We start from the raw sequence: 11,708 nt of genomic DNA, 5'->3' as shown, positions 1-11,708 counted from the left end.
AAAAGAAAAAAATTCAGACCTTGAATAAATACACTGAAATAATTGTGATGGACTATGGCCTTTGAACATTGATTTAAAGATAGGTCACCTGTTGGTGTCACCTGTGTGTGACCCAGAGAAGGCAGAGCCCAGTGGCCCCCTCACTTGATTGAGCACCGAAGTCCACATGGAGATACCTGGCCCCCACCCTCTGAGACCCTAGTTTAGCTGGTTAAGGATGGTGGCTTAAAATCAATATTTCAGAAAAATCTTCCTATGCAATTCTGGTGTGCAGATATGTTTGGAAGCCAATTGTGTAGCAGAGGGAATGTGTGGAGAACAGGGCCACTATAAAGACCAAGGGAGTGCCCAGCTGGCGTGGCTCAGTGATTGAACGCTGACCTATAAACCAGGAGGTCACGGTTCAATTCCCAGTCAGGGTACATTCCCGGGCTGTGGGCTCAGTCGCCAATATGGGGCATGTAGGAGGCAGCCAATCAATGATTCTCTCTCATCATGGATGCTTCTATTTCTCTTATCCTCTCCCTTCCTCTCGAAAATCAACACAAATATATTGACCTATAAACCAGGAGGTCACGGTTCAATTCCCAGGCAGGGTACATTCCCGGGCTCAGTCGCCAATATGGGGCATGCAGGAGGAAGCCAATCAATGATTCTTTCTCATCATTGATGCTTCTATTTCTCTTATCCTCTCCCTTCCTCTCGAAAATCAACACAAATATATTTAAAAAATAAAAGACTGAAGGAGCACTGTGCTTGCCCACCTGGCCTTGGAGCCTGCATGCAAGGCTGCCTGCTGCCTGGCAGGGCTGGGTCAGGTCTATTCCAGGCAGCGGTTCTCCAGTTTAGTGTGCTGGCAGCATCTCCAGGAGACACTGGTAAACAAGGCCCAGCCCCCTTCATTCCGAGGCAGGAGATTTGGGGGATCCAGGGATTTGTGTGTCTAACAAGCCCTCCATGGGAACCTGAGGCAGGCGGGCCGAGAACCAGGTGGAGGAATCCCTGCTCCACACCTCGCTCTGGGGTTGCCCCGTCCCAGCACTGCCAGCCTTTGGGGAATGCCCCAGTGCCCCCTCCCACTGCTTCAGCACACAAGGAGCCTTCCTACCTGGCCCACCTCCATCGGCAGAAATAGCTATGATATCTCCATTTCTTGGCACCACAGCCACATGGCGAGCCCTCTGTTCTGAACATTTCTTTGAAGGCAGAGAAACTTGTACCAGCAGCGAGTCTCTCTCACACTCTCGTCCACAGCGCCCTAGCCAGCAGGCCTCTCTACCAGATGGTGGTAGGTTGGTTGCAAGGGATGGATAATGATGCCCTCTTGCTCTCAAGGACCAGACCGAAGCCCCACCTCTACATGGCCTTCTCTCTGTGCTGCCACCCAAAGAGGTCTCCCCTTACTCTGAACTCCTCGAGAGTGAACTGTCTTCTTCTTAGAGACCTTGCATTATCCTTAAGAGTGGGGGGTACTCAGCCAGCCAGCCAGGCTGGGTGCCATTTTAGGCAAAACCGGACCTACCTTGCCTGACATGCCAGCCCCTCGGCCAGGCCTCCCCTGACCCAGGCGTGTGGACCCACAGTCATTGAGTGCCCCCACCATAAGCCCTCATCTCTAGAAGTTCACAGGGCTCTCACAGGAGGCCAGAAAGTCACCAATGGGGTTAGGACATGACACCTGGGAGAATGAGGCATGCAAGGTGCTGTGGGAGCTGAACAAGAGCACCTGACTGGTGTCCGAACCACCCTGTGCTCCCACCCTGATCCTGAACATTTCAGGGGCCTCATCTCCTTTCACTACGAGGTGACATTGACTTAAACGACTTCGTGTAGCTCTCTGCCCGGCTCCTTCTGGCTGGCTATAGCTCACGGCCGGCCGTCCTTCGAAGGCAGCCCCTCCCAGCCCCTCGGCCAGGCCTCCCCTGACCCAGGCGTGTGGACCCACAGTCATTGAGTGCCCCCACCATAAGCCCTCATCTCTAGAAGTTCACAGGGCTCTCACAGGAGGCCAGAAAGTCACCAATGGGGTTAGGACATGACACCTAGGAGAATGAGGCGTGCAAGGTGCTGTGGGAACTGAACAAGAGCACCTGTGCTCCCACCCTGATCCTGAACATTTCAGGTGCCTCATCTCCTTTCACTACGAGGTGACATTGACTTAAACGACTTCGTGTAGCTCTCTGCCCCGCTTCTTCTGGCTGGCTATGGCTCACGGCCGGCCTTCGAAGGCAGCCCCGCCCCCTTGATTGTCTGAGCGGTTGTGGCACAGTGGGTGATAGCTGCGCCCTTCAAACCGGGCAACCTGGGTTCAAATCCCAGTTCTGTCACAGAAAGCAGGACCTCAAGCAGCTTAGTCAACGTACCTATCCCTCCATGTCCTCCTCAAAAGTGGGAATAATATCACCTGTCTCACATGGGTGAGAAAAATACAAATGAGATAATACATGCACTGTGATTATTATAAAAGGCCAACTTGTGACCCTAATGGTGAATTCCAGACCTAGGGGAGAGAAAAGAAGGCTGCAGCAGAGTTTGGAGAAGGCAGCAACCTTGCAGCTCCCAAATTGTCGGGCCCTGCTTCCTTTCCGCCTAGGCCTGTGTTAGAGCACAGTCCAGCAGCAAGAGCCGGAACGAGAGCGTCCCCTCTGTGAGGACATGGCCAGCCTCTCTTGCGGTGCTTTCCTGAGCCCCTTCACCTGCCCTGAGCTGCAAGAAGCTCCTGTGCAAAAGTAGGAGCCAGCCCACCTGCAGCTCCAAGTCCGCTTGGCAGGCCTCCTGGTCCTGAAGCACTGGAGACCCAGCTCCTCTCCACGGGGTCTGCAAACCCTGAGTCTTAGGTGGCTCCCTGTGCTATATGAACAGGTCTGCAGACCACAGAGGTGGGCAGTGGGGTGGGGGGAGAGGCTGCCAACAGGACGGAAGGTGTGTCTGATGGATGCCTGCCCTAAAAAACAGCAATAGGCGCACAATGAGAGTGTGCTGGTTGTCATAGCAACTCCCCACCCTTCTGGAAGTCTGGCCACTGTTGGAACCAGCCCTGTTTGGGCTATCCAAAGTGGATTGGTTTCTCAGGAATCATGCCACAACTGTCTTTACCTCCCATGGCCTTGGCTGATGAGCATCTTTGAAATTCCTAGTAACAATCAATTCTTCCAGGCTTGGTGGACAGAATCTGCCTTGTCTGCTCATTGCTAAGAATGCATTTGGAATACTTGATGGGAAATTTGGGTCTTGGTTCTATTTGCCAACTGAAGTGTTGATGTATATATAAACTATTCCTGCTGTGTATGCGTGTGTGTCTTAGCAATTGCTGTGTAACAAATCATACTGAAACCTAGTAGCTTAAAATAGTAAACACTGATTATTGGTTCCAAGCCTACAGGTAGGCTGGGAAATCTGGCCTCCACTGGGCTCACACATTGACATGAGCTGTAGGTGGAGCAGGCAGCTCTCCTCCCCTTTGCGGGGCTCTCACCTAAGTCTGGAGGTCAGCAGGCTGTAAGATTATCTAGGATGTCCTCAAGCTGGGGCAGCTGGGCTGCATGCAGAGGGCTTCTTGTCACCACCTGGGCTTCTTGTCAAGGTGACAAGGTTTTGAAGAGAGAGCAGAAGTGGTCAAGGCTTCTTGAGGCCCAGGCTCTGGACTGGCATGCCCTCATTTCTGCCACCTTCTACTGGTGGAAGCAAGTCACACGACCAGCCCAGATGCTACACAAGAGAGAGAGATTCCTTCTCTCAAGGAGAAAGCTGCAAAGCCACGTTAAAATTATGTATGGCTATGGGGGGGGGGTGGCAGGAGAAGTGGGGCATCTTTGCTAACAATGTATTTCAATGTGGAAAGATTGAGTGCTGTGAAATAATTGTCTTTAAAAGCCACATGAACTTTGCAGGAAATTGCATTTCTAATTATGTTAATGCCTGATGAGGGAGTGAAGGAGTGAATGAATGAATGAATGTTAGAACTTGTCTTAAGCACCATTCCTTCCCCACTCTTGCATAGTGCAGGTTCCAGTCTGAATACCCAAGCTGCTCCATTTCTCCATCAGAACCCTTCACAATGAAGAGCCTGTGAATCGGGCTTCCCCAAGGCCAGCAGGGTGAAGCGAGGTCAGCAGGAATGGGACCCAGGCATTGTAACCCAACGCCAGAGTGATGCTGAAAACTGCCGGGAGCCGGATGCATTAGGACTCCTCTCTGGAGCTTTGTAACCCAGTAGTTGCTGAGTCTAGAGAATAAGTACACAGCTGTGTCCCTTTTAAAAACAAGTGGCACGAATGAGACCAACAAGATAATGTAGGACATCAATATCAATTGTACCTGGGAACATGATCCCAAGCTGTCTGAGTTGCCAAGGCGATGCCAGCAGGTCAGGGATCGGGGAGGCCAGTGTGGAGACTCTGGAAGCTTCCACACTTCCTGCCCCTCCCCCTCGGGCACAGAACCAGCGACCCTGTAGCTGTATGGTTCTAATTTGCACTCTTACATGTCTCACTGATGAATGGTTGCCTCCATATTCCAGTTTAGCTCTTGATGTCCCATGTTCCCAACGTGGATGTGGTTTTTTATTCCTGGGGGCACAGGATGGCTCCATCTAAAAGATAGGACCCCCAGTGTACTAAATGGCGGGCCTCAAGGAACCTGCAGCCGCCAAACCCTCCCATATGCTTGAAAACCTCCTCTTCTCCTCACCCGCTGTGTCCCACATTGAAGGGAACCTGACAATGGTCCAATCTCTCTTGGGTTGTATTTCATTGGTGCCCTAGAAGCATCCTTGTGATCTGCCCTCGCTGGGAGCCCAGGCAGCTTTCCTTTTTGTTCTAAAAAGCCAGCAGGGGGAGCAGCAAACCCCCCAGAGCCCTGTTTTTATTTTTAACATCTGTCTCCTGCATACATTATACATAATCTCCTCTTCCCCCACAGTACTGTGACCAATTTGTTCTTTCTGGAAACAAGACTGTGGCTAAAAGGAAAAAAAAATCCCAAATACTAAATAATTAACTCAAGGACATCTTCCAAGAAATATACAAGAATTCAAAAGAGTAATCTTCCACTTGAATGATTTAGGCCTCTATTAATTATAACTTGCTATTCATTGTGATTAATGATTGCCAGGATGCCATTTAGAACAGAAAGTTGGAAAAGAATATCAAGGGGAACTTGTCTTTGTGATAAGCTCTAGCCATGGAATAGTCTCTCCCAAGGGAAGGGGCAGAACTTCATTTCAGGACCATTTTAACACCAGTCCTAGCACAGCCTCAGAGAACACTCTAGAAGGAGCAATTGTCCTCCAGGGAGAGATCAGAGAGGCCCTGAACAGGTTCTTACATCTTGGCTTTCAAAGTGATTGACAGCTGTGACTGAGGATGACAGCAGCAAATATGGGCAATACAAATTCAGAGAAAGCTGACTTTATGTTCTTAAATGAATTATTGCAACCAGCTTAACAACTTGTTGGAAGTTATTGGTAAGCAGTTCATACTCATCAGTTTCATGTTGGGAAGCCTTTCCCCCATGTTTGTATTTAGATCTATTTTCTTTTACTCCCCAGGCTCAATTAACACATGACATGTATCACCAGCTAAGTCCAATACCAAATATCCCACATACTTCAGATGACAGCCTGTAATTTAGGAGGAAGCCCCCTGGAGATACAAGCGTCATGAGCTGTTAGAACATGCTACAGTCCCGTGTGCCTTCTCCAGGGTGGTGAGGAGCTGTTGATAACTCAGTGACACTGAGAATGTACCAGATCTACTTGGTATTTAAAGGCAACAATTGCAAATAAGCAATTGTATGAGCGTCTCAAAGCCCAGCAGTTTCAACCTCCACACAATTTCCTACAAGGATCCCCAGTCTTTGCCTGGTTTTTTAGAGTCCCTCACCCTGCTGCAGCCTGCTAGGGAGCCAAAACCCCAGAAGGGCCCCTTGAGGCTGCCCCTATCAGCTCTTCTTTGGGGATTCAGTTACTCAGGCACCACCCCCTGCCCAGCAAGACAGGGAAGGGCCTGTGGAGACAGGAGCAGTGTTCAAGGTCACGCTTACTGAAACAGGGCTCGCCCAGCTGCCTAGCTCCAGCCTAGATTCTACCACTGCCTTCAGGCTGCATAAAATACTATTTAAGGCTCAGGGCATAGCTCCTTCCACTCCCACATCTGTGGCCATGTAACCTGTGACACACTCTAGTCGCTGAACAGGGCCACTCCAACCCATCATTGTGGACGGGGTTTTCTTCACCACATGCCAGCTAACATATTGTGGACCACCTGCTAACCCACCACAGAACATGCCACAGTTCCCAAGGCTCAGCCAGTAAAGCCTCAACTCCTGCCCTTGACAGATTTCCTCTCAGGGGACCTGTTGTCATTTTCTGGTTGAAGTCAGCCCATACTCTCAGATCTAGAGATCTAGCTTTCTATCTTTGCACGTGTGTGCGTGTGTGTGTGTGTGTGTACACGTGTGTGGTGATAAGGGAATGAGACTAACAACAAGGGCACTCTCAGAACCCTGATCTCTTCTCTCCCAAGTATCTCTGCCTCTGTATGGCTAGGTAGATGCAGGTAGAAACCATTTTACCAACCCCAAGTGCAAATAGGTAAGTGCAGAATAACCTACTGAGACTTAATTTGCACTGGCTTTGCTTCCGTGGGAGTCAAAGAATGAGAGGTATTTACCCCTCTCCCATCCCAAGAGGCTTTTGCATCGGACAGCAGGGCTGCCTAGTCTCCAGGGAGTTTTCCTGGCATTTGCAGCTCAGGTTGATAGCCAGAAATCGCAAATGCCCAGGAGATAGCCACGCCTATGCTTGCATGACACATTACCTCCCCTCCACCATCTATGAAACAACCTCCATATGGAAGCTCTTGGGCGTTGCTGTATTTCATACAAATCACACTTTGCCATTCTCCATGGGGTCACGGGGCAGGAAATTCGCACGAGCTGCTGTCCTGCATATCATCACCCGTTAAACAGAGAACGGGCCACTAGTCATTCTTCTTCCAATCGGTACTGAACATATACCTTGCCCCTCAGAACAGGTTTCCATTGCAGCTGATCTTGAACTGGATCACCTTCCCCAAGTTCTGGACCTCGGGGAGCACGTCTTCGAGGGTAGGTCTCCTCCTCTCCGCCCTCCAGGCTGGCGCCTGGGTCACAGTCATCCCTTCAGCACTGCTCCATTTCCATTCAAACACTGAAACATGCTTCTGATAGGAGGGTGGGGTTTGATGTTGGGAAACTGTGTTTACATGAACACCTAGCTCCAAGTCTGCCAGCTCCCATTTTACTGTAGAATGGACCGTTAGCTCCACCTTTCTCCATCACTCATCAGTCTGTGGGTGGTTCTGGGTTTTGCTCAAATTTTCCAGCTTATTTTCAGCCCACGCCAGCCTTCTCTCTCTTTCTTCCTGTAGCTTTGGCTCCTCTTCTTCTCTCTCTTTCTCTACCATTCTCATTCTCCTTTTAACTTTCCTGTTCTTCCTGCTGTTTTCTAGCTGCCTCTTCCATTTCCATTTTTATTCTGAATTCTTCTTGTGCCTCTGCTCCCACAGCCACCACTCCTCATGTAATTGTTGCCTCTCTATCTCCAACAGTTTCTCTTGTTGTTGTTCAATAAAAGCTTCCTCCTCCGTCTTCTGTGAGAGTCCTGAGTCTCTCCATCGAGCGAGTTCCTGCCGATATTTCTTTCCTTTCTCCTTCTTCAGGGCAGCCCTGTACTTTTTTGGCTCAGTTTGTTCAGAAGCATCACCGCCAGGGGCGCTACCATGTTGCCAGCCTCTCTTTCCATTTCTAAAACCTAAACCAAGCCCTGACCAGTGTTCTAAATGGTTAGAGCGTCAGTCTGCACACCCAAGGTTCACGGGTTTGATTCCCAGTCAAGGGCATGTACCTGGGTTGCAGATTCAATCCCTGGCCCCGGTAGTGGGCGCATGGTGGACACAACCAATTGATGTGTGGTTCAAATCTCATTTTTATGCCTCTCTCTCTCTCTCTCTCTCTCTCTCTCTCTCTCATTTGCTTTCCCTCCCTCCCTCCCTTCCACTCTCTCTGAAAAGTCAATTGAAAAAATATCTTGGGATGAGGATAAACAAAACAAAACAAAAACCTAAGTCAACCTCCCACCACCCCATCCCAGAGGCCCAGCCCAGATGAGCCTACTTCTCTTTCTGGCATCTCCTCTTCCCACCCTCAGTCCTTCCTGGACTGTCCAGGCCAGTCATTCATAGTCCCTCTTACGCCAATTAAAGGAAACACAATTCACCATAGCTAAGATTTGGAAACAGCCTAAGTGCCCATCAGCAGATGAATGGATTAGAAAACTGTGGTACATCTACACAATGGAATACTATGCTGCTGTAAAAAAGAAGGAATTCTTACCATTTGCAACAGCATGGATGGAACTGGAGAGCATTATGCTAAGTGAAATAAGCCAGTCAGAGAAAGATAAATACCACATGATCTCACTCACACTATATAATACAAGGGTAAGATGCAAATTGGCCCTAACAGCAGAGAGACTGGGAATCACTGGTCACTATGACACACACAAACCACCAGGGGACAGATGCTCAATGCAGGAGCTGTCCCCTGGTGGTCAGTGAGCTCCCACAGGGGGGACTCTGCTCAGCCACAAGCCAGGCTGATGGCTGCCAGCATAGCGGTGGTGGCGGGAGCCTCTCCCGCCTCCTCAGCAGCACTAAGGATGTCCGACTGCAGCTTCGGTCTGCTCCCTGCTGGTAAGTGGACATCCCCCGAGGGCTGCCGGGCTGCCAGAGGGATGTCTGACTGCCAGCTTGGGCCCAATCCCCCAGGGAGCGGGCCTAAGCCAGCAGATGGACATGCTCCGAGGGATCCCAGACTGCAAGAGGGCATAGGCCGGGCTGAGGGACCCCCCCGAGTGCACAAATTTTTGTGCACTGGGCCTCTAGTTTATAGATAATAAACACCATTATAAACTGATTAACAAAAATAGATACAGAGGCAGAGCAGCATTGAACAGACTGTCAAACTACAGCAGGAAGGCCGGGTAGGGTTGGGGGGCAGGAGGTGGGGGGTTAGAGATCAACTGAAGGACTTGTATGCATGCATATAAGCATAACCAATGGACACGAGACACTGGGGGGTAGGTGAGGCCGGGGGAAGGTCAAGGGGAAAAAAAAAGGAGACATATGTAATACTCGTTGTAATACTTTAAGCAATAAAACAAAAATTTTTTTAAAAAAAGGAAACATTTCTAGATATTTCTGATATGGTTTGATGTTGATTTGTTAGTTGACTACATGCTCCAGGAGGGCAAGAACCACGCCTTCTACTCCTCGGACACCCCTAGCTGATGCAGGCCTCTATCTGTAAAGCCCCAGGCCACTGGTGTATTCTAGAAACACCCACCCCAAGAGGACACTATCTGGGGCCTGGAAGTAAATCCTCACTGCCTCTCACCTCGTTCCCTTTGCCTTTGCTGCTTAAAGCCAAGGTTATACCCCCTCCTCATGAAGGTTTGAGAGGAGTTTGGAAAATCAAAAGTGCCTTAAATCAGTATTTTGTGAACAGAACCAAGTTCAAGAGAGGAAGCAGCCAACCAGCATCAGTCTATTAAGGCCCGACTTGCTTGGTTTGGTGCTATAAGTCAACAGTTTGCTCAGCTGGATGGATTGATTGCCCTGCCAAGGACTTGCACAGTGAACTGGCCGAGCCTTGACGTCCCTCTCTGCTTTAGGGTTGCCCCAGGGGCCACGCCCTTCATGCAAAGGAGATGAGATTATCTACTTGACTCCAAAATCACAGTTCTGGGCACCTTTGCTGTAGCACCTTTGCCGCAGACAGCGTTGCCACAAGCACTTGCTGTAAAAAATAAATAAATAAATAAAATAACTGTTGACAGTTTGGGTTTTTCTTTGGTTGGTTGGTTGGTTTCATTTTTCCATTGACGAATTGACTGCCATAAAAAATATAAAATAACAGGTTGGGGTTTTTCTTATTTGCTTTCATTTCTCCATCGATGAATCAATTGCTGTAAAAAAAGATAAAATAACTGGTTGACAGTTTGGTTTCATTTCTCCATTGATGAAGTGCTTCCATTTTTATATGATATAAATCTTAGTCCACATTTCCCAGAGACCTTAGGGTCATTTATCAATGGCCATGTGACAGCACGCCAAGAGCAAACAGTGTAGGGGCTTCCGCAACGTAATCCAAAGCTGTTACAACCACACATCTTAGCATTTGGAAACCGATCTCTCTCTTAATGAAGGAAGGAATTTTAGCGAAAAAGAAAAGGTGTGATGCTGAACAAGGAAACGCATCAACACGCAAAAACAACGCAGAATACTGTAACGGGAGACTTCAACCACAAGTGCTTAAGTACAGCCCCCAAATAAACTCAGTTATTTGAGCAGGATTGCTATGAATCTACACACACTTTAAATGTATTCAAATCTTTTTGCAATAAAGTCATGCTTTTGTCCTTTTTAGGCAAAATTGCCCGTGGCCAATTAGTTAGGTGGCGAAACTGCTTGTGGCAAAGTTGTCTCTGGCAAAGACGCTTACGGCTAAAATACTGGACCTGCAAAATCACAACATTCCTCTGAACCAGGTATCTCCTGCACAGCAATTCTCAGCCTGGACCTTCTTGCCAACCTGTTTCCTGGAACACCATGTGCTGAGGGGAGTGGAGGGTGAATCTAAAGCCATCCCCAAGCCCCCCAAAGATATTTTTAGGGCCCCTCAGAGGCAGCCCAGGGAAGACACTGGCTGACCAGAGATTTCAGTCATTCAGTATCTTAGGATGGACAGCACAACCCATGCTGAGCAGCTCAGGGCTTACCCAATGTTTTCTCAGCTCTTCAGCGTCCATGAACAACCTTCTTTTTACACCTGACCCATCTATGGCAGTAAATCCCAGGTGACACCAGTAACCACCACACATCTGTGTCTTTTTAAAAGGCTCCCAGCAAAGGCACCTGCTTCTACCACTAGTTCAGCCCTTCCTCTCTTCTCGTGTTGGTCAAGGGAGAGAGAAAAGTCCCCGCAGGCTGATTTCTCATCCGAGGTGCCCGGACAGATACCCAGCCGAGCCCAGTGTGCGCAGGTCTCCGGCTGGCGCTGCCTCATCCTCCCGTGACCATTTCCGCCCGAGAGCCCCGCTCTGCCCCGCACGGCCCTGCCTGGCTGCCCGCACTGGCTCCATTTCAGGAGATTGCACTCCTCCAGAACCGTGCGCTGCGTGGGGGTCGTCAGTGTACAGCAGACACTCGGGTGCAGCCTCCCCAGGGGTCCACAGGCCTTCTCTGCCAGGTTGGGTGCCTGAATGCCATCTCCCTGCCCCATCAGCTGCGACTCCGTAGTTTCTGACCCGCATTTCCTGTTCCTTGTACTGTACACTCAGCCTGTTAACAGCTCGATTCCCTCGCTCTGTGCAGTCAGATTTGATCCAGAGCGTCTCCTGTTCTGTGGCAACAGCCCTGCGTGTGCAGTTGGCCAGCGGTCAGCCCACCCTCCTCCGGGGCCTCCCCGTCAGACACCGGGCCTGCCTGCCTGCTGGAGTGCCGATGGCAGGAGAGGGGCCCCAGGCCCACTTCTCACCTGCACACGGCCGATTTGTCACAGACTGACAGGAGCTGGGCGCATGGCGGGACATAGGCTCTTATTTGTAAACATCACTCAGACTTTTGCATGGACTTTTTTAAAGTCAGGAAATGGGGTCTGGATTTATA

At 49.8% G+C, this 11,708-nt stretch overlaps 1 pseudogene; it reads right to left on the bottom strand.

Moving 5' to 3' along the window:
• The window catches only part of LOC102245654, an 18,489-nt pseudogene extending 7,640 nt beyond the window's left edge, over positions 1 to 10,849 (bottom strand).
• Positions 10,850 to 11,708: the final 859 nt, after the last annotated feature.

Source organism: Myotis brandtii, unplaced genomic scaffold, assembly GCF_000412655.1.
Source record: "Myotis brandtii unplaced genomic scaffold, ASM41265v1 scaffold536, whole genome shotgun sequence".
Taxonomy (NCBI): Eukaryota; Metazoa; Chordata; class Mammalia; order Chiroptera; family Vespertilionidae; genus Myotis; species Myotis brandtii.
This window is presented reverse-complemented; position numbering and strand designations above follow the sequence as displayed.